Raw genomic sequence first — 23,226 nt, 5'->3', positions numbered from 1 at the left:
AAGAGCAAAGGATCGCGCAGGATAGTTTTAATTTTGCAATGCAGTAAAAGTCAAGGGTTAGAATACTGAAATTTGAAAGTGAAAAAAAAAGAAACAATCTCTGTGCTGTTCTCAAACGAGCTTAATTGACTTTATTGTGTGTGTGTGTGTGTGTGTGTGTGTGAGTGTGTGTCTGTCTCTCTTTGCCCAAAAGTATATAAGCAAGCTCCAAATCACCTTTCATGTATCTCCGAGCTGCTGATGGAGCTCTCCATGGTGCTGAAATCTTCCAAGGGCTTTGTCTGTGTGTGTGCTCGTGTCTCTCTTTGAGTGAGTGTGTGAGCCCATTTGTGTGTGTGTGCCTACGTGTGTGCATACCTAAAAGCACGATTCCTAAGCTTCAATAAGCTTTCCATGGTGCTAAAATTGCAACAAACTTGGCAGATGCTCTCTGTGCCTTTCAATCATCCAACTTCCATTATGTCACCATTTGGCTTCCCTTTCACTGTTTATTTTGAGTAACAAGGTCGTCATTAGTGAGTATAACCAGGCAGGAAGGATAATGAGAGTAGTCATCCATGTCCACTGTCCAATAACACAGTTATTTGAATGCCTCAGTGGGTTTTACACACCAGCAGCCCTGGTCAGCCAAAGGTCTCTTAAGAAGACAAGGACGATGGAATAATTGACCAATAATAGGGGTATCAAAGACCCAAGACTAAACTGGAAAATTCCAATCAAAGAAGTCAAACAGTGGGTCAGATGATGAGAGTACAAAGACTTAAGTCAATAAGGAATAAGGAATATTTTTTTTATCTTTGGTACTTGTCTGTATTAGACAGGATAGAGTGGGGGTTCCAAAACATTTCAGCCCATGACCCCCAAAATAAATATGCTAGCAAATGGGGACCCCCATTGTCCCTGGAGGTGGTTAAAACATTTAATGTTGCGCACACTATTAGGCCTCTCCAAATAGTGGCATATGAACAGCACAAAAGAACACAACAGCCCAAACAGGAAGTAGAACATATGTAATCTCTTGAACTATGTTTTTGTTTATACTTTCACAAAATTGGACAAGATATGCTATTTAAATCTTTCACATCTTTTTGGAAGGAATCTCACTCATGGGGTCCCGACCCCCACATTGGGAACCACTTGGATAGGGTGTAGAGATGGGAAATATGGGGAAAAGAGAGCTACAATGACGTGCAGCATTGATGCCTGTGCCTCTTCACATGTGGAGTGCACTCGGACAACTAGGCTTAACTCGTGCCCCGATAAGTTGCACTCTTAATTCATCTTGTGCCCGATGTGATTGAATGTATCAAATTATTTCAGAACTCATTTCTCATCAGAATTTGACTGTCAGCTTTGCCTTTACTTTAGGACAGTGCAGAAGTATACTGCTTGAAGCCTCTGCCAACCATCCCCATTGAACAGCACAGGGAAACATTCAAAGTGTCTGCCAAGAGTGTTGCAAAATAGACTGTTGTACACAATGAAACCTTGTCCCTTTTTTGTTGATATCTATGGTGCTGTCTTGCCAACTGGTTGATGTCGATATGTGAAGGATGTTTACATACTACCCTGGTCTGTTTGGTATGGAGAGGAGCTGATTGTCTGAGCATTATCTGCTTCTCCTTATTAAAATATTCAACCTTATCAGAATCCCTTTTTTTTTCCAATTAGTCAAAGGAAATGATAAATTGTAAAGCGAGATTCCTATCGGGCAGTAAGTGAATTGAAGGTGGCGAATGGGGAATTTTTCATCAATGTTATGTAGCTGCAGAACTAAATGATACGGCATGTTCTATAATGCTTATAAATGAGCGTGATTGTCACAGTGGCAGACAGTCTCTCTTTTGATCAGCTTTGTGCTTTCATTTGGTCCAATTTAGGGAGCCCACAAAATGTGATTCTCAGCAGAGTCCTCCCAGGCGTTTCACAAAATATTCACAGAGCAAGAGAAAATGTAGTATTTGCAGATTATTTTGAAAGTCTATCCTGAAATGTTATATATCATGGGGCCATTGAATATACCGTACAGAAGGAACTGTAGCATTAATCAGACAGATATGATCATCATGGAAGAACTAAAATATTCCATCAGTCCGTGAAGGGATCGTGCTTCATCCCAGTTAACTTTCCAAACCAAAAAGTTGGATAACAGAATTAGTTTTTTTTAAAAACATAAATAAGTAGGCACGAGCATGAAGTAAATCTAGAGCAACCTACAGAGTCAAAGAAAGTGTAGGAATCAGGAGAAAATGTTGCCTCTCTTTTATGCCAAATGTATAGCCTAGCAGTGCCCATGGGTTTAATATATGGGCACTGACACACTGTAATCTGGCAGACACAGTCCCACTCCCGTGATAGCATTTATTTCCTATGTATCTTCTGCCGCACTGCTCACAAAGCCCATCGAGGAGCAAAGATTTTCAAATCTGGCTTGTGGAAGTAATGCTGTCCACTTTTGTCTTCAGCGACTTCATTGTCACACAGTGTTCCTCCATCTTCCTCTGCGTTTGGCAGCAAGTCTTCTCCCTAGTTGTTGACTGTTCTTTCAAAAAAAAAAAAAACTTCAGTGAAGAGAGACGCTTTCATATTTGATGATGAGAATACTTTATTGAAAAACTTAATTGTGCAGGAACATGGATCACTAGTTACACAACTGGAAGAAGAATGCAAATGTGGATGATGGATGAATGAAAGCTGAACCTATACAGCTCCTCCTCTTCCTCCACCTCCTCCTCCTCCTCCTCAATCAAGCCTTCAAAAGAAGCACTTGTCCCACAACTTTTTATTCATCCCTATGCAAATATATGCAGCATGGTGCTTCAAAATGTAATCACACCATCTACCGTGTAGGAGATGCCTGTGATATAAGTTTGTAAGTGAAACTAAAGCCAGTGGAACTTTAAGGGACGATTTAGCTGTGAAGCTCCATCAGGTTTTGACGTGTGAGTTAAAATGCAAGTTGCAACCTCCGGTGTTAAAAGAAAAAGCCGATGCGGAAGTGTAAGAAACTGCATTGGCTGGTGTGTCTGTTTGAGGTTGGCTCCAACAGACCAGTAAATAAACAGATGCCTGTTTTTTTCCAGGAAAAAAATACAAGTTTACAGCCTGGTACAAAAAACGATATCGGTCTGACTATTTATTGTCTTCATCAAAACACATTGTTCAGGGGTGCATTTATTTTCATAACACATCCGTTTTGATTTCATGAACGATATGTGTTACGCATAATTAGGTGGCTGTCTAATTTGATTGACAGCTGAACAAAATATAACGGTTTGTCAGGAGGCTTAGTTTGTCGCTAGGGAGACAGCATTTCCAGCATGGTGACCACCACAGACGGGCTTCCAAAAGCCCCCTACAGGAACATATGTGTGACATCACACATGCTATGTCCATACATATTATAATACACAGGGTATGATTAAATCATGGCTCATGAATAATTTACAAAGTTCTCTAACACTTGAAAACTCTCACATGTTTCCAGAATATAGCTCTGTTGTGCATTTTGAAATTAAATTCAATGTTTTGACCTGTCTTGTTTGTGACCTTTTTGTTGTTAGTTAGTTGACATTTTTATTTCTACGTTCTTTTGAACTGTTTCCCTAAATATTCCGATTTGTTTTTCTTCAAATTTATTGTGGCTTTTTCTTTTTTGCTTCTCGCTTGAAATAGGCTACACAAATACATGCATTACAATTGTGACTTTAGATGGGCAAATATCTTCTTCATTTTAGAAAATATTTTGCAGAAGACCAAATATAGAAATACATTTTTTTTTTTTTGGGGGGGGGGGTGTCCTTGTGGTTTGTGGTCGCACACCATGTGCAGAAACTATGGTCCTCCAAGCAGGCAGCCCAGGTACGAATCCGACCTGTTGCTTCTTTCCTGCATGTCGTTCCCCACTCTTTCTCTCTCTCCCCCCCTCTATCCACTGAGATAACTATCCATCTCTTAATAAAAGCATAAAAAGCCCAAAAAAATAATCATCCTGCAGAAATGTGATTGGCACTTTATCTTGTAAATTTGGTGCAGGTTTAACAAATGTATTTTTGAAGATTATCTGTTTTAAATCTATGTGACTGCTCAACAAACATGAACCACTTTACAAAAAAAAACCAAGTTACCCTGAAACGTATGTGCATCATTCTACTCATTTTTGCATTTCTGTATTTGGAAACTGCGCGTACTGACGTCACGACGGGCAATGGAAGCGGGGGTAGGAAGAGCACGAGGGGAGGGAGGGGAGGAGGGGTTCCGCTGTGAACGCGCCTGACGGATCCCCGGCGGAGGGCAGCGAGGGCGCGCATCTCTGTCCTCCGCTTGTGAAGCGACTGCAGGGGAGCCAGATGCCCGACTGTGAGCCGCTGCCTGTGGATACCCATCCCGAATGCCAGCGAAGGCGAGAGAGCCACAAACACACTTCCGCCTCTGCGTGGGAAGAGGAGAGGGACAGTGACCGGAATTGTTATTTAATACATTTTTCTCGCTGTCTCTGTTTCAATCTCTGCTTCAAATGAAGAGCTTCCTCGGACTTGGAGTACCGGGCATCAGTAGAAAAAAAAACCGTTATCCCACTCTGCCCCTGCTGCTGCTGCTGCGGCGCTGCTGCCTGTGAGCGCGTCCTCTCTTTGCATTGGAATATACAGCGTGCCTATATGCGCAAAACCATGGAGATTATCTGACGTGGATGTATCTTTGGAACAAAACTGGACATCTACAACAGCAACGTCCCTTCTTCTTTTCATTTTTTTCTTTGCATTGCCTTTTTTTCTCTTGCGTCCCTCTGTTCTGTTCGTCTGTTTTTATATCTATGGCCACTTTATGATTTCATGTCCTTATTTTTTTATTTTTTTCCCCCCACTCTTATGATTTTTTTGGTCGGGTTTTCGGAGGCGCAGAAGTGGAATGCCTCGCAGTCAAGAACATTTATCGGGAGAAGATTCCGCGCAGCAGCGAGGGATGAATGAGTGATAGTCTCCCCTCTCCATCTGAGACGTGCCATGGATGGGAAACTTAATTTGTATCCACGGAACCGAGCGGGGAATAGCCGTCGCATCAAATAACTGCTGCTGACAGCGATCAGGTAATTCTTTTAATCTATTAAACTGAACATCTCTGTCAAGAGCCGTTTGCCTGTTTCTTTGCGCCATGCAGTTCTTCTTCCTCTACAGTCTGCTGGCTAGTTTATTCATTTTAATCCAGACTTCCTCGTGTACAAATCACAGTTTACACATGTACATACTTTATGGACGCATGCAGAGAAGCCAGTGCTGCAAACAGAAGCTAAAGTATATCGACAGTTCCGAGGGGATGTGAGATCTGTGAACCTGAACACAGGAGAACTAATCACAGGAAAAGCCCCAAATCCATCTCTGCAGCTGAAGAGGAGCCCATTAGTTGAGCACAGGTGGAGAGAAAGAGCCTTTCTGAATGCTGAATCCCTCAGTGGTTGCCTCTAAAGCCGCTGGCAGACCTGTAACTTTGCGCAGTGGCCAAAAGAAACACACACACAGACACGCACACACACTCACAGCACCATCGTGCGCACACCGGCTGCACAGACTTCTTTTCTCACCTTCCATACCTGCTCTATTTTCCCAGCCAACACACACACACACACACACACACACACACACACACACACACACACACACACACACACACACACACACGCTCGCTCGCTCACAAACACGATGCTGGTGTTCTCAGTTTCCACGATACCGATTTTGACTTTAGGATGAGATTTTTTTTTTTAACCACAGCTCCTTTGACAGGGCTTCTCTAATGGCTTGAAATGATTCAAAGCAGGATGGCGTCGGCTTCGTGTATAAAGCGGGGGCTTAGAGTTGTGATAGCGGTGTTTCTTCCCCACTCCGTGCGCACTGTGCGCCTGGGTGAGTGGGTGCCTTCTCCTGCTGAATGCTAAAGAGCCAGGATGTACCAAAGACGCCAGTGAGCGTGCACTGGGAGTGGGGGGGGGGGGGGGGGGGGGGGACTGAAGGGATGGGTAAGCGCGGGGGGGGGGGGGGGGGGTTGCTTGACTTACATCCGTACTGGCATCTCACCACGCAACAGAAAGCCCTTTGAAAGCTACCTGATCACGCACTGAAGTCCGATTTATTTGTGGCTGTCTGCCGCAGTGCCACTTCTCGTTACCATTCCTCCGCCCCAGTCTATCCCGGGTTCTTTTGCGTTTAATGATGAATATATGGGGTGTTTTATGGAGTCTGCAAGAGAGGTTCTCGAGTCTCTGGCCTTGACTCCCCCTCTTCAGAAGCGAGCAGGTGGCTCCGGTGACGCTGAACGGGAATGACAACCCAGGACGAGACAGCGGGAGTGCAAAGGAGCCTCGGAGCGTCCTCTCTCTCTCTCTCTCTCTCTCTCCCTCTCTCTCACTCTCTTTCCTAACCCATCTGTTGAGCATGCAGCTCGTGCGCTAACTCGGCACGCACCTAAAAAAAAAAACAACTAAAAAACTCCCATCGTTACAATCAAATCCCCCTTAAATAATGTAAGGGAGCGCACATGGCAGCATGAAGCGACCTCCATTATTTTATTCCCCAAGTAGCCATCTGTGGCATGCTGAACAATTTCCCTACAAAAATGAGCAGAACTCTGCTGTGGCAGCCTGTGGGGGAACTGGTGTAGGCTGTTTAACAGGGACACTGATTCATTGAGATGTCTCTTTGGGTCTTGGCACATTTTATATTTGGATTAACAGGTCGGATTTAGCCTGTAGTCTTTACTCATGTTTCCAAAAGAAAGTTAAGGCTTGCTGTAATCATTACAAAGTGAAACTATACAGTATGATCCCAGAACATTATTAAATGGATGTTGGAGTGAGTGGCTGTGTTGTATCCCTGCCTACGCCCTGAATGTGAGCTGTGATCAACTTTAACCCCCCCCCCCCCGCCCCTCGCCTCCTCTCTTTGTAAAACCCGCTGACTAACCTCGTTCGTTTTTATTTCTGGGGGCTTACTGCTGTCGGAGCTAATGGAGCCTGCAGGGCCATGTCCCCTTTTAGCAGATACGAGCAACCCACCGATGATGGCTGAAGCTGGATGTGAGAAGAGTCTCCTTTTTAACCCTCAGATATGCGGAGGACAAAGGGTGGGCAGGGGAAACGCTGGGTCTCCCTGTGTTCAAACAGTTATAGTTGCAACCAAAAGACCGAGTCTGCTTTTTAGTGTCCATTTGAAGGATTTGTATGAACATCCGTTTCGATACTTTTGTACTCAATGTTCTAGTGCTATGACTTTTTCTAACTGCTTCATTACAAACTACTGGGATTTATTCCGCTGTTAGTGACACAAACTGAGTTCTAATTTGAGTTTTTTTGTGTTACAGACAGTTGAATCCCAAACTTACCACTCAATAATTAACCATGTTCAACCCCATTAAAGCATTTGATACATATTTCAGCCATTTATGTTCTTGAAATATCCAAATTCAAGAGACAGTTTTAAGACAAACTGAGACATTTGTCAGACTTGTATTTGAATCACATGACATCAACAATTTCCCCAGTTTTCAAAAAAAGCAAACTAAAAACAAGAAAACAAATCTCACATATCAAGAGATCTGCTCAGATGGGACATTACTGACCATATTTCAAGAATGTTGTCTTCTCAGTCTAGTTTTGGGATGCATAGGTAAGAGTAAGAGGGGCAGGAAGAAGCTTATCACAGGTTAAAGGAATGACCAAAACAATGTCTTTCACCAAGGCTTCAAGATTCAAGATTCAAGATTCAAGATTCAAGATTTTTATTTGTCACATGCTCATACAGATGTGCAGTGAAATGTAAGGACTGTTCCGCAAGGCCATGCAATAAACACTCAAATTACTAATACACATATATACAGTAAAATAGAATATAATGTAAAAAATAAAAAATAATTATTTGAATGTACAAAATATTAAATATAGAATAATGTAAACAGTGTAAAGTGTCCAGGGTGTCAAAGTGCAATGTGCAGATTGGAATGTGGTGTGTGTGTGTGGTGTGTGGCTTACAGTACCAATGGACTATGGAGGAAGCTATGGCTTGACCCTGTGACAATCACCCAAAAAAAAACCAAGCTTTGCTGTACACAGTATGGTTTGGTAGTTTGGTAAGGTTATCTGTTAGATTATTGTCCATCTGTCCCCACCAATGGGCTGTAGTCAATGTTGGACATACACTCAGAGTAGCCTCAGATTCAGCACCATGGAGAGCGCTCAGGGCAGCATGTTTATACAGGGACAGTTGGTGGATTATCCTGGTTTACACACAGGCCATGTTGAGCATGCTTCATCTGAAGTTGTCCATCAAGAAAATTCATTGTACTCCATTTTTTTTATTACTGCTAAAATCCTGTGCTTTGGGTTCAGACGAAGACAACACAAAACCATGGCAACAAAAAGTACTTTATACTGCTAGAGGTCACATGAGGTCACAGGAAATACACATTTATGTAACTATGTTCGAGTATCTGAAGTTTAACATGCACAAGCAAAAGTTTTTAATTGAATTAGTATGAAGTTATCGCGGTCAGCCTTCTGTTATAGCAGTCCAGTTGAATGGCTATAAGTATGTGGGACAGAGTGCTGACAAGATTTACAGTAATTAACAGTGAAAGGGTGTTAACTTGCAAAAGAGCATACTGAATAAATGGCTGGTCTCTTAGCGTGCAGGGCTGCTATCTTTCTTTTGTTCTCTTATTTTTGAAGTGGACATGGTCCACTACCAAAACCCTCAGCTCTGGGTTTTTCCCTTTGCCAAGATGGCCGAAGCAAATGTTTGCAGACATCTCTGGAGATCTCACTTGCTCTTTTTTTGAGAAGCCTCTTGAAATGCACGGGGAGTTATTTGTGATTCCACATTGGATTTGAACATTTTACCAGACCTAAGGTTTGTTACAAGGTGTGCAAAGTGTCATTATGACGGTGAATATTATATTCATTTAGGTTTACTTGGTTAGAATTATTGGGCCACATAAGGAGAGAAGTTGGATATCTGAGAAAAAGGAGCATTTGCTAGAGAGGATAGTTGGCTGTTGCTGGCTTTGAAAACTCATCCCTTTAAACATGTAACATAAAGGTTTAGGATTTTATAATTTTAAGGATAATTTGCTTTAGAATTTAAGATTGATAATCAACTGTGAAGGGTATCTGAAAGCCTCATTTCAAATAAAGACCAACGCATTTATTACAGAACTACATTTAAAAAAATGTGTCAATTTTGACCGAAGCTCAGCGGGAAGGTTAAACAGGACGGACAGATGAGACCCCACGTAATGACGGCTCCATCACTGAATGATCACCCGAGCAGCTGCTGGAAGAGCAATACAAATGACAGCGTGACACATATCGGCTGAAGATGTATGAAAACCAGCCGGCTCTGTGGCAGTTTTATAAGGCCTGTAAATGTGATACTAATAACATCTTCAATATCCGCCCACATGTCATGCACTAATGCAGGCAATGCTAAATCCTTCTCCTTCTCCCTGTCTCTCTCTCTGTCTCCCTCTTACACACACATACACACACACACACACACCTTTTGCCTCACCTACCCCTCTCTACTTCCTTGTTTAGCCTCCACTCAATCTGCTCGGATGAGCTAATGTGCGAGAGTTGAAGTGAACACACACACCGGGAGATAGACGATACGATAGTCAAAGTGATAGTGGTGCATAAAGCTATGTGTGTTTGTGTGTGGTTGTGCGAACATGCATGCTGTTAAAATGTTGCATATGGAGCAGGGGCTGGCGACAGCTTGGTCTTGCCTGGATCACTGCACCCTGGCTGGGCCATTGTTCCTCTGACACCCACTACACACAAACACACACACTTCCTCCCCCTACCTGGCCTTCTCTTAACAAGCCCCCATGCTAATTTCTCCCACTCCGATCTTCTTAAGTCCCTATCCATCCTGCTGTTTTAGTCTAAAAATGATTCTCCTGTTGTCTTCTGTGATTTCTAATCTAGGCCTCTTGCTTCGTCACTGGTAATGCCCAGGTTGGTGTGTTATTTTAAATCGGGTATGCCTGTCTTGTCCCATCAATGTGCTTGGATGAGCCGGTAAGAGTAACATGCCCCGACAACCGGGCTCGAGACTTTCCATCATCACATCTAGAGACAGTGCTGTCAACTCACTGCACATCAGCCTCCACCACACAGACATTCGCTCAGCAAGGTAAAGAAGGCAAAGAAGGGATGGGGGGGAGTAAAAAAAAAATAATCCCTATAAAAATGACGACTAAGTAGTTCAAAGTTGGGTCAAAAATGTCTGGAGGCTTTAAAAGAGCCAGAAGTGAACGCATTCGCAGCATCGACTTCCCTCCTCACCTCTTCTCGTTGTCATATATTCCGCCCGCCTACTTCATATGCTCTGCCATGCTCCATTTGGAGCCACAGATGCCTCTGTCGCTGGGGCGGCATTCATTTGGCGCAGTCCCTGGGTGACTGTGTCAATATTTGCAGTCAGTGCCATTTCGGTTTCGGGGGGGAGCTCTATGAACACGACTGGGCTCGGGCCGAGGCTAAAGCTAAAGGGAAAAAAAAATCAACAGGAAACAAAAGAAAAAACTGCCCCATAGACTCGCTGTCTACAATTAATTAAGCTTTTTTTTTGGCAAGAAGAAGTGGGAGGATGGGGCTTCCTTGGGAATAGATATGGGTTGGAGTTGCAAGAGGAAGTGGGGGGGAGGGGGGGGGGACAAAACAAATTAATTGCCTGGAATTGTGGGGATAATTCACATCTCTAATTAATATTGATCGCACGTGGGATAAGAAAGTGCCACAATATATCCAAGGAGAGCAGTTAATACGATGAGTTTTTGTGTTAATAACTCCATGAAGAAGGAGTTTTTTTTCTGTTGGGTGGTGACTGTGGAATTCAACGAGGTTATTTCAAGTGTGTGTGTGTGTGTGTGTGTGTGTGTTCTTGTTTGGTGCCTGTGCGTCCCAGCAGCAATATTCCCCCTCTTTTTTATGTAATGTTTTTTCATAATGCATGGCCCCTGGGGACAGAGAAAGAGCAAGAGCTGGCAGATTGTATTGATTCAAAGCATCTAAAGTTGCTGTTTTATTGTGCGGTACAGGAGGGCCTGCGAGGATCGTCTTAGCTACTGGCTTCTCATGATTGCCGTTTCTCGGGCTGCGTCTCAGCAACTTACAAAGTCTTACCTTTTGTATTTCCACCTCATCACTATGCATCTCTCAGCATGTAGAAGCTCTCTCTTTCTGTTCTTGCCTCCCTTCTCTTTGCACCTTCCTCTCTCTGTTTTGTTCATCGCATTATGTAACAGAAAATGTCCAGACTCCCCAATTTCTTTTAGAAACACACACACACACACACACACACACACACACACACACACACACACACACACACACACACACACACACACACACACACACACACACACACACAGGTTAACACACACATACAGTTGTTACCTTTTTCAGCTCAGGCACAAGCAGGCAGCTCCTTTCACTGCTTAACTCAGCGTTCAGAGGCCACAGACTCATCTGCCTTCGCACACTGGCCTCATCATCAGCCAAGCACCCTGCTGTGACATCCATCGGCCTCTGTTAAGGCTCCTTATGAAAGGACGCCCTTGTGTGTTTGCAGGCCAACAAGTGGAATGCTGCTCTCTGCCGAAGCAGATGGAAGAAGCCTGCACTCCTTTGTGGTGTGATCTGATGGGATGTGATGTGTGCATGTGCGGCGTTAGGTAAATATGATACTGCATGCATCTGAGTGCTTTCAGAGGAAATATAATGAAATATCATGACGGTAGAACCCGACTGAAGGGTTTTGTTTATTTTGGAACAGAGGTAGAAAAAAAGAAATCCAGGTTCAGAAAAGGTCAAAGAGATGTTTCTATTAATTATTTGTTGCTCCAAACTTTCTTTCCCTTTTTTTGTTGTTGATGTCTTTAAGAGCTCTTATGAAACACACACACAGGCCCATAACGCCTGACATCTCTTAACGTCTTTACACTAATCCTCAGTGAAGGAGAGAGAGAAAGACATTTATGACAAAGTAAGATCCCACAATTAACTTGGAAAAGGGGCTTTGCAAACTCCCTGGGCTGTTGCCGTAAATGAAATGTGTTCTTGGAATGTGCTCAGCTTGCCTGTTTGAATAAAGGTTAAGACCAAAAAAGAAATTCCGCTCGGCATTCAGGAGTAACATGCTGTGATTTTCTGTGCTGCCAGTTTTCATGTTTCATTAGTTCCCTGTGACCCTGTGCGCTATATGTGTGTGTACGTTGATGCAAGTGCAATTACCCATGCTTGAAATGTGTGTTTGAAAACGTGTGTGTGTGTGTGTGTGTTTGTGCGTGTCAGTGTGTGGAGAAGCTCCCCGGGTCTACTAGCTTGTCAAAGCTGCCGCTTGTGTGTTTTTGGAGGAAATAAAGTGGACAGGTGGGTTTCCAGCCCAGGGCTTGCTGGGTAGAATCACAGTGTGCCATGTGTGTACATTTGACAGTCCAATGTTGCCATGGGGATGATTAGCCTAATGCCAGTATTGCATAGTTATTTGTCACATTTGCTGTCCTGGATGAATCGTTTAGAAGAGTATCAATGAAGATTGATCGTGTTTCTTTTGTAAGGCCGTTATTTTTTACCGACAATATGCATCCTTCACTGTCTAATTCCTGATTTCCACTGAGGCCGGAATGAAAAGAGAGGCTGAAGAGGAACAAGTAAGTGAGTGAGAGAGAGAGAGAGAGAGTTGTTCAGAGGTTCTGCTGTCATAGCTTCAGACTGCATGCTGAAAAGTAGCGTGGTGTTTAAAAGTCTGCATATAATAATGAAGTCATCTTTGATACTGTCAAACAGATTAATCAAGGAGACTAGAGATAGGAGGCAAGTAAAGAAAAACAACGCAGACAGAAGAAGCGCTAATTGCTTTTTGATGGACAGGGTCGTCAAAATATCATCATAATGTGTTATTATCATTTCAATCTTGATTTTTTTTCCCTAATGATTACATGCAGTCAATGGCTATCAGAAGATCATAAAAGTGTACAGGCAAAAATGCCTACAGTTTATTTAAAAACCCAGCTGCTGATGGGACAAACAACTTTAGGTACACATATGTTAGATTTGGCCCTCCAAACATAAGTGAATCTCCTCCCTGTCGGCAGAAGTCTAAACACTGCATGCATTATTAGAATTGAACCAGTGTTTCACAATTAGACTTTTCCATTGACAGGCTGCCCAGGTTTATTAACCGTTTTTCTGTGTTTATGTATACAATCTCCATCTAAACTCAATGAAAGACTGGACAATCTCCCCTCGCTCTTTATTTACTCCTCCCATAGGCCTCGCGAGTACCATCTGTTAGCTGTGCAGGTGGTCAGTGAGAGAGAGAGAGAGAGAGAGAGAGAGAGAGAGAGAGAGAGAGAGACGGTTATATACATTTTGTGCAGCTGGTTTAGCTGATGTTATTCTGCACTCTCTCAGATTTTCCATGTCACCTCATGTGTGAAACGTTTTAAATCGAAAGTTGTGTTGTTTCGGGGCGACTTTATAAAAAGGTACAGCTGGTGAAGATTACGAAAGGCAAAGAAAGACGGAGGAAAAGGGAGGGTGTCAGTGAGGTGCCGACCTTGGATGTTTATATGTCTGTTGAACTGCTTAATCAGGATGGTTTCATTGATCATTGTGCATGCTGCTTGAAGTGATCTCCATTAACAGCTCTCTCCTCTCATTCACTGTGCATGCAGGGCTAAGTAAGTTACAATGGTTTCAACTAGGGCCTGACTGATATGTGATTTTTGGGGGCAAATACCGATATTGATATTAGAAAGAGAAAAAAATATGTTACTGATACATCGGCCGATATCTATCTTTGACTTATGTTCAAACTAGCTGTAAACTTTTAGCCAAAGTAAGTATTAAGTCAGTGTTCCCATTTCCAGCATTTGTTTGTTCACCGTTCTCTTCTTTGTCATTATACTCAAACCTGAAACCAAAATGTCCCCACACCACTGATTTGAAAGGTGGCGGCGTTTCCTCCTACTGCAGCCTCTCCACTTTGCTCTCCATGTTAAAGTAATGTGTGAAATCACACACTGAAGTGTTGTCAGCTTTCCCCAACTTCAGCACGCAGTGATTGGATATCAACTCACGAGGAGGGGTTTCTTCATCCCAGCGCATGGACTCACAGGCAAACACAAACAGAGCCAATTCGGACGAATGGAAGGTACTTGTAAGCACTGTGGATGCCGTACCAAACTGTTCAATATTATATTGACAATTGTAACATACCTAGTTTTAACGCAGTGTCTGTCAAACTTGGTTCGGACCGCTCACTCTTAGTTTATTACAATAGCGGTCCAAGCAAGTCTTCAACACAACTCAAACACGACCAGTTCTTCTTTGCATTACCATGTGTCACAGAAATAAACCACTTTCTAGAACATTTAATATATGTGGTGTGTGTGTCAACCAAGCCCATAAGCTTTAGAAGGTTTAGTTTTATTTGAATTGGTAGACATCCACAAGGCTCTAAATCAGTTTTGATCGGACAAATCCATCTACACATAGACTGCTAAACCCCAACAACGTTCTTACCCTGAACCTCAGCTATTACAGCCCAGTGGGTTTGATAGGTAGAGCCAGTATAACTGCAAAGCCTTTAATAACTCCTTCAGAGGTCACACGTGGGGCCAGAAAATTCAGAAAATATACGTAATAGCATATGCCAACTTCCATCCACTTCAATTTTCTATTCATATAGGCGCTGGGACCTCACAGGGCGTGTAAGTGTTGCAGAGTGGTAGCAAGTGGAGCGATGTGATTTCGTGTGAAGTAGCGTTTTTTTTTTGAAAGTCGTGATGTTGGTTTTCTCTCATACTCCCCCTAAGCGCATTTGATTGCTCTTGCACTTTTTACAGTCTGTGTCTCTTGGCCACCAGCATCAGGAGGATGTGTCCCTACATGGCAGCACAGATGTTTGCTTTGACAAAAGGAAAGTGACTGTTTGCGTGTGTGACAGTTCAGACTGACTGCTTTCAGAACGTACAGGCAGCTTCTTATTTCCCTTTGGATCCATCATCCTTCATTGCTGTCTCTGTACATTCATCAAGCAGAGATTTACAGCGCTTTACAGCTCGGGGTAACATCAGAATTGTGCTCAAGTTGAAACATTTTCATCCTGAGCTGACGGTTTTTATCACAGTTTTCTGCCGCCTGCAGCAAATCTGGACCTGTGGGCCTCCTTCAGCATCTTCACATACATTATGTGCTTTTTATGTCGCCTTTAAACTTCGCTTTGTACTATGTTATGCAGCTGAGTGACCAACTTTCAGCACATTCACTATGGAAAGTACTGCGGCAGGTTTCTCCCAGTATGACTGGGGAACGATTGGGGAACAGCCAATATGAAAACCAACAGCAGCTGGGAAGAGAGAGAGAGGATTCAGACTGTTTAGAGCAGTGAGGGATTGTACCCATTCTACTGTGCTCACAAACCGTGGGATTATGTGTGCTCAATTTAATGTCATTTTATGGAGAATTTATCTATTTATGCCTTATGGTGTCCTTATCCCTCATATTTGGATTTGCATTGGTTTCCCTTAAATTACAGTATCAGGCCTTCATAAATAAAGGTTCCCTTCCCATTGGCCCACACTTGGCATACTGATATTTTGAGTGTCTATCAAGCATGTGTATACTAGCCAATGTCTTTACCACATTTTTACAGATATAGTCCTGGTGGCTAAGGCCTGAAAGAGATATTTAGAATTTTGTGGTAGTGGGTTACTTCTAATTAAAGGCCATAGCATGTTTAGAAGTTACAGGTCAGCAAAGCCCCCATTTTGGAGTTCGACCAGGATACCAACAGCAACCTGGGTAGGAATGTAGAACTGAAATACAGTTGAGTGCCACAAGAAAGGGCTTCGTAACAGCAAGGTAAAATGGACAAATATTTGGAATTATTCCTTACACATGGTGTGACTTTTTTTAAATTGGTTCAGATGAGTATGCTACAGCCCTTTGTACAGTGGTGCAATGCTCAGCGTTCTTGTAGGTGTTCCGGCTGGCTTCTCCAAAATACTTCAATTTTCTTAAGGACCTTATATCCCCCATACAAAAATCAGACTACCATAATAAAAGGTTCATAGGAAGTCTGTCAAACTATAGTATCCCCCAAGTGGCCTGGTGGAGTCACAAGGTCCCTCTTGGTTGTAGTGTCAGCATTTTATCATCTCAAGGGAACCCAATCAAATGAATTAACATAAAAAGCAAAAAAAAAAACGACTAACAAGTTCTGCAAAGCCCCAGAAGCTGAAGCCATGCAGTTTTAAAACCCTCAAAATGAGTTACCGCTGTTAATAAAATGACTCCGATTTTCATGCAGGTTAGGTTGAGAAGCCAGACTGAGGTCCCCTCACAGATGTGTTGCGTAATTTACTGTCTCCCCTCTAAACATCGTGACCAGAGGCTGTGTCATCTTGTGGCCCCCCTGCTACCTTCAAAGCAATTAGACAGGTAGATGAAATGAGAGTGTTACAGAGGCCAGCTATGTAATTAAACTCGGAATGAGAGGCCACCAGGCTCATATGAAGAAATACCCAGCTCGCCCACACACTTTGTAGAAACAGGGATTGCCACAGTGTGCTCTTCATCAATACGGTTACATGTTCAGGTGTAGACAGAAAATTATAAATTTGAACTCACTGATGACGAAATATTCTGCAACTAATCATAGATAATCTTTTCTGTGAACAATTGCCCCTTAAAGCTAAGCAATAAGTCAAGATAAGCACATTCAACAAGCATTGCAGTTTCTACATGTGGTTATATTCTAGTATGTAAGTATGAGATATATTAATTATATATTGTGTGATTCACTGTTAGCTCATCATTTTATTAATTATTTTAAATAAGAAGTTCAAAAGCTCAGTAAAGGCCTACTGGTGACTGTCATTTGATACAGAGCTAAAGTTAATCTAACCTCGCGCAGCGGGAACTAATAGATAGTGTGGCTCTTCTTAATACAGAAAGATTAGCCTACCAACATAAAAGGTCAACACCTGCCTCAAGACTGTGCTATGATACAGAGATAGAGTTTAGCTAACCTAAGCTAGCCAGGTTTACCTAAACAAGCCTGTCAGAACTAGCACATTTTGAATAAGGAATGCTTTCATACACTTGCAATAGAGGCAGGGGCTAGCTGATAGCTCAAGGTGAAAATAAATGCCTACCAAGGTAAGATGTTAATACCAGCCTAAAGACCATGTGTTGATATGGAGCTTGAGTTAAGCTAACCTATCGAACTGTTCCCATTCCTATAGCCTAGCTTCATTTTAGACCAGAGGCAGGGGAGCACAGGTAGCCTCACTCTGCTCAAGGTGAAGACATAATTCTACCAACAGCTGCCTTATTGACACTTGTATCTGCAGTTAATGCTTATGAGGTAATTCCTGTTTCAGTAACTTCACAACATTAGTATTACCTGTGTATATCCAATTATTGCCTTAATTTTCAACCATTTTAGTGACAAACTTCCACACTCATCACTAGGGCCCTTGCCTTCAGGACCAATTTAGGGTTCAATATCCAGTATTGTTCAAGGACAATTAGGGACTGGAGGAACTGGTGGTCAAACAGCTGGTTGACCAATTAGTTGATGATGTGTTCTACCTCTGAGTCACAATCCCCTTTTTTGGTTGTTTCAGGGGAAGGGTTAATACCTTCACGTGTTGACATGTCTTTGTAGAATATAGTACAAATGAAAATTTATAGATGTAGCTCAAACTATAACCAAACATGGAGGTATAGTGTGAAACAAATGTGTTTTTCATCTCTTAAGAGCTCATATAATGTTGTTCAGCAGGCGTCATTTCTATGAAGCGTGAATGGTTCTCTCTCCAGGTCAAACAGGATCAAATAAGCTATAAGAACAACCCACCTGATGGGTCATGTGGCTAATAGACAATAAGAGGGAGAGGACCACAAAAGACAATTTAAGCTCTGATTTGTCTCATCATATCTGGTCTGAGCGTAGAACACTCCCCCGAGTGTGCTCTGTTGACACGGAGGTGTTTTGGCTTGTTGTAAATAGAGGCTGTAAAAGGCCAAATGAAATTGTTTGTTGGCCAAGTGTTGAGCTTAACATTTGTGACATACTGCTTGGACAAATATTGCCTGTGCTCACTGGAAACCAACTTCTCCATACAGTTCAATTTGAGTTGCTAATCGGTTGGCGTTTCCATGCTTGAATTACTACCAGTGCCTCAGGGGTCTTGAAGAACCCTCATATGTCTTTCAGAGTTTTTTTTTTTTTTATGATTTGGAAAAGCTCAGGGTGATTGTTCCAACCCTGAACTTTATGAATGCATGTTTTTCAGTAAAGCTCAGGCAACGGATTATAAAGGGTCTTAAACAGCAGATTGCACAATTAGAGTTAAAAAGGTTTTGCATGGATATGGAGGATTGTAATTAAGTTTTATTGATTTTATCTAGAAGCTAACCCAGAAATATTGCCCTTTGTTATAGTTCTCTTATCTTATATCATTAATTTAATCAGTAAGCCTAATAAATTCAACCTTTTTTTCATTGAAAATCCCAAAACTCTGCTCTGCTCTACTCTACCTTTTTAAGGTTGTAACCTAAAGCATTTTCATTGATTATTTGCAAATGTTACGGTTTTTTTTTCAGAATACACATACATACTCTCATTTCACCTTCTATTGTATATTTGTAAATTCATACTTTGCAATATTAGGTCTGAGGCAAATCATTGCATTACTTGCCATTCACCTTATTTACCATCACACCTTTCTAGAAATACTAGGCGAGGAAAGCTCCGTCAATACATATCCAACAGATGACATCCCCACTTTGGGATATTGACTCTGCAGGAACAAATGGCATGCATGTTCCCTGCATCTTTTCTATTCTTTCCTCTGTTGAATTGGCACTTTTCTCCTGAGCCTTGCATTGTGCATAGTCCCATGAAGCCATGACAACTGCACACATACTACATAAACATACTGCGAGACACTGTGACACATGAAACCTTGTTATATTACTATTAGAGCTCAGCTCCATTATCTCAGAACACTTACTGTGCTAGGCTTTTGTGCACAGAGTGGCTCCCTGTTGCTATCTGTTTCCTCCTGCTTCATGGGATTTGCAGAAGCAATAAGTAAGTTTAACAGTCTGAAATTAACATTGAAAGGAACTGATTACTCTCGTGTAACAAAGTGGACTCAAATTTGACATTTCCTATTCTCAAAATGAATTTCTCAGCCCATCCATTTTAGATCCATTACCTGTTCATGGTAACCACACGTTCTCCTGGATTGCACCACACATTCCTGCTTTGGGTCTGTTAGTGGAGGTAGCTGCTTTTATCTAATTGATATGTTTTTAATGTATGAGCTATAATGGTCAAACAATTGAATTGTGTGATTCAACCAAGTACTTTGTGAAATGTTTCTAACTGCAAGAAATAATTTTGTGTACAGTTTTAAATTAGGACATAACAAGGATGCCGATCTTTTTTTGTTTATGGCCAAAATGATGTACCACTGTTCAGTTGTCAGCGTTGATATACCCTCTCTTTCAAATATTATTTGAACATTTCCCTGTAACACATGCAAACAATGGCAATTCATGGGACATTCTAAAAAAGTATTGTGGGTCTATATCAAGCAGCAACCTCACTTGTTGAAAAATGAAGTCAATGCAGAAGTGAACAAATCTGCAGTCAGTGTCTGCTTGAAGCTGGCTCCAAAATCCAAATAATCTCCACTAAGGCCCATTTTAAAATTATTTTTTTACAGCAGAAATTAACATGTTAACAACCTGGTGAAATAAAAAAAAGACAGTTTTGCTCTCTATGGATAATGTCTTTATTGGTTAAAACTATAAGAGAGGTGATTCTTTTATATGTTATCCACTTTGATTATATTAAGGCTACAAATTTTGAATGATTTGGCTAAAGAGTAGCGTGGCTGATTTGACTTAAGGCCAACCTCTACTCCACCTCTTTGTCTGTGACTACATTGACCAAAAGGCAGCATTTTTACAATGAAGTGATATCCAGTCGTTGAGTTTTCTAACATCTGCTTCAGAAACCAATGGGTGATGTCACTGAGACTACGTCCATGTTTTATACAGTCTACAATCAACATCATACTTTGCAGTCAATTTTCTTGCGTTGCTTTCTTACAGTTATTCACACCGCTTTGTGTAAAACACAAAGATATGTTAATATGCTACGAAGTCAATTCAACATTTCACTTGTCAACTTTGCCTATGAGGAGTGAATTCCTATATAAAGGCATACAACTTAATCAATCTAAGTTGTTTTCTGGGTGTTCTCATTTTAACTGAAAAATACTTATGACCTTATTCGTTTGCTCAGATGTCGAGGTCTCACCAGCATGATCCCAAACATAATCTGCTCTTAGATACATATGGAGAGCACACTTGTATCCGGCTGCTATGAACATTTAAACCATCCATTAAGACCACATGACTTCCTCTATATTTGCTCTAGTGAGGAAGAAAATCCTCTGTGAGGCTTAGATAGTTTTCATGCTTGCAGCACTGACAGAGTTTTTTTTCCAGTATCACAGCAGCCCAATCTCTCCTCCCCACACCATCAGCACCTTTCTCCCGGACCCAATTTAGTCTGTGATCCTAAAACGAGCACACGAGACACCCGAGAGATTCAGAACAGCGCTCTTTGTGGAGTAGCACCCCTAGTACCTTAAAGGAATAGACCGCCGCAGAATGTAATTAGATGCTGCCAATCTCTGGCAATGGCTTGGGACTGGGGCGAGTGGGGCTCCTAATGGAGACGGTTTCTGCGTGCACATATCCTTCGGAAGTAGAGCAGAACTCAAACCGGCATGTTAAACATCAAAGTGTCTCGTTTAAATGCCCGTTGTTGTGAATGTCCCTCGTTGGATCCGATCTCATTTGCTAAATGATGCTTTGTTAAACTTGCACGTTCTGTAAAAACAAACTCAGAACATTCATAACCAGACTTTCTATAATTAGGAATGCTGGGGTATTTGCATTTTTTGCTTTCCCCAAAAACAAAAGTTCATCTATTGGGAAAATTGAAGTAGTGAGGTCATTAAATATCCCACTTTTCCTAAATGAATTCTTTATACACAAGATTTGGTGTTGCCTCGAGGCGACAGTGGCTCAGTGGTAGAGTCGGCCATCTCTCAATTAGAAAGTCAGGGGGGGTTTTGAATCCCCAGCACCTTCAGTCACATGTTGAGTCCCTAGGCAAGACCCTGAACCCTACAGCTCCTGCCACCAACTGAGTGTGAATCAGTGAGTATGGAGCAGTCCAGTTGGGCACTTTACATAGCAGCCTCTGACAGCAGTGTGTGACTGTGGTGTAAATGGCTTGAATGTGACATGCAGTGGAAAAGCCCTTTTGAGTAGTCGGACGACTAAGAAAGCACTTAGCACTACAAGTCAAAATCCAGGTCCATTAATGTCACACAGTCTGGTTATAATATATAACAGGTACTGTTGTACTTTCCTGACAGACTTGATCGCCGGTATGATTATAACTGAATCGTAGTCGCTGATGATGTGTTAAACCCTTGATATAAATGTGGTTAAAATCCTACAGAGCTTAATCTATCATGTAGATTATGGCACTCTTGCCGCGACTAAATTTATTTCAATAAGCGCTGCTGCGACGGCTTTTCAGGGTACTTATGATATGACAAATATATAAATCTCTATTAAGGACCTGCTAGTGGAAGACTGACCTGTAAAAGCACTGAATATAGGATTCACTGGATGACTTGTCTGGACATGTCATGTATGGGCGCTTTGGAGTGTAGAGGACTGACTCCACTGCACTGGCCTTGTTGTCTTTGTAGTTCCTTAAGGCGGTGTTAAACGGCTGTAAACACCTATTGAGTGAATGAGAGTGCAGGTTGGACCACATTAATCATTGTGTAAGTGTGTATAAGCCTGTGTGTGTGTGTGTGAATGGTTCTCACTATGGATTTGCCTATGTGAGCGTCCGGCAGTGCAGTGATAGAGATATGCCTCTGTTTGCAGTATATCCAATGTCTACACTGTTTCACACACTCTAAGGATTATATTTCACAACCTGTGTGTGAAGGTTTTTGCATATAAGTGTGCGTGTGTGTGTGTGTGTGTGTGTGTGTGTGTCTGTGTGTGTGTGTGTGTGTGTGTGTGTGTGTGTGTGTGTGTGTGTGTGTGTGTGTGCATAGGGGTGTTGGAGTACTGTATGTGCTGAAGCCTATCAGTAGCGAGAGCCGCTGTCGGAGCCGGACAGCAGAAGGTGACGGCAAGAATACGAGGCTGCTGGCATTATTAACCCCTCACTGCGTTGAGTGGGGCAGGCAATTACAACCAGTCACATGGCTGTCACATTGCCAGAGGGAGACAGCTCAAACACACATGCACACACACAGGAAAGTTGTCATCTTTGACTTAAAGGATAATTAAAACTTAATAAGTATGTAAAAAAGTGTGAAATTAAAATATAAAATTAAAATAAACATATAGATGACAGAACTAAAGTCGAAGTAAATGTAGTTCCAAGTACAGTAGATCAAAATGGTGCATCTTTGGCTGAACTAAGGGTCGGCTTTTGATTGTTTCTTGCCCCATTAGACATTGGTCTATTGATGTTGTTCTGTGGATTTGTGCAATCACTTGGTGAGGACAACGTTACTATAATCAATAGCAATGATGTCAAGTGATTTAAAAATAAGACAACAGTTACAGTAACCCAAATAATGCTTCAAGGAAATTTAGAAATACTAAAGTTGATCGAGTCCCTCTTCTTGGACAGATACGCAAAATATATTGTTTTTAAGGAGGACACAAATATGCAAATTGTGACACAGCAAAATGAAGAAATGGACCGTTATGGACGGTTTCAGAGTAAGAGCTTGTTTTAGGATGCAGATCTTGAAATACATGTAGAAACATCCAGGTGCCACCAAAACTAATGGGATGCGAGTTATGCATCGTCTCTACTGAGTCAAGGAAGAGGAAGTGCTACACATAGTCCACAATGTTGTTGTGTTGCAAGTAGTTCTGAAATCCTAAGTCCTGAATTAACGAGTGCACCATTAAAGCTCCAGTGAGGAACTTGTGGCACCTAGACACTACGACCTAGCCGGCAGCAGCAGAAACAAACATTAAAAACACTTGTACAAAAATAATAAATCTACTCCTGTTTATGTGGTATTTAG

General features: G+C 42.0%; 1 protein-coding gene across 5 annotated transcripts in view; it reads left to right on the top strand.

Moving 5' to 3' along the window:
- The first annotated feature begins 4,270 nt into the window (after window positions 1-4,270).
- The window catches only part of adgrb2 (adhesion G protein-coupled receptor B2), a 231,648-nt gene continuing 212,692 nt past the window's right edge, over window positions 4,271-23,226 (top strand). For 4 of the 5 annotated variants that reach the window (XM_061058964.1, XM_061058962.1, XM_061058963.1 and 1 more), the window contains exon 1: window positions 4,272-5,086. The gene's annotated coding sequence lies outside the window, so the exon portion shown is untranslated. Of the gene's footprint in view, window positions 5,087-23,226 lie in introns of all 5 variants that reach the window. The other variant, XM_061058960.1, reaches the window with a different exon arrangement.

This window comes from Labrus mixtus, chromosome 16 (assembly GCF_963584025.1).
Source record: "Labrus mixtus chromosome 16, fLabMix1.1, whole genome shotgun sequence".
In the NCBI taxonomy this organism is placed as follows: Eukaryota; Metazoa; Chordata; class Actinopteri; order Labriformes; family Labridae; genus Labrus; species Labrus mixtus.
The sequence above is the reverse complement of the archived record's forward strand: the minus strand, read 5'-3'. Positions and strand labels throughout refer to the sequence as shown.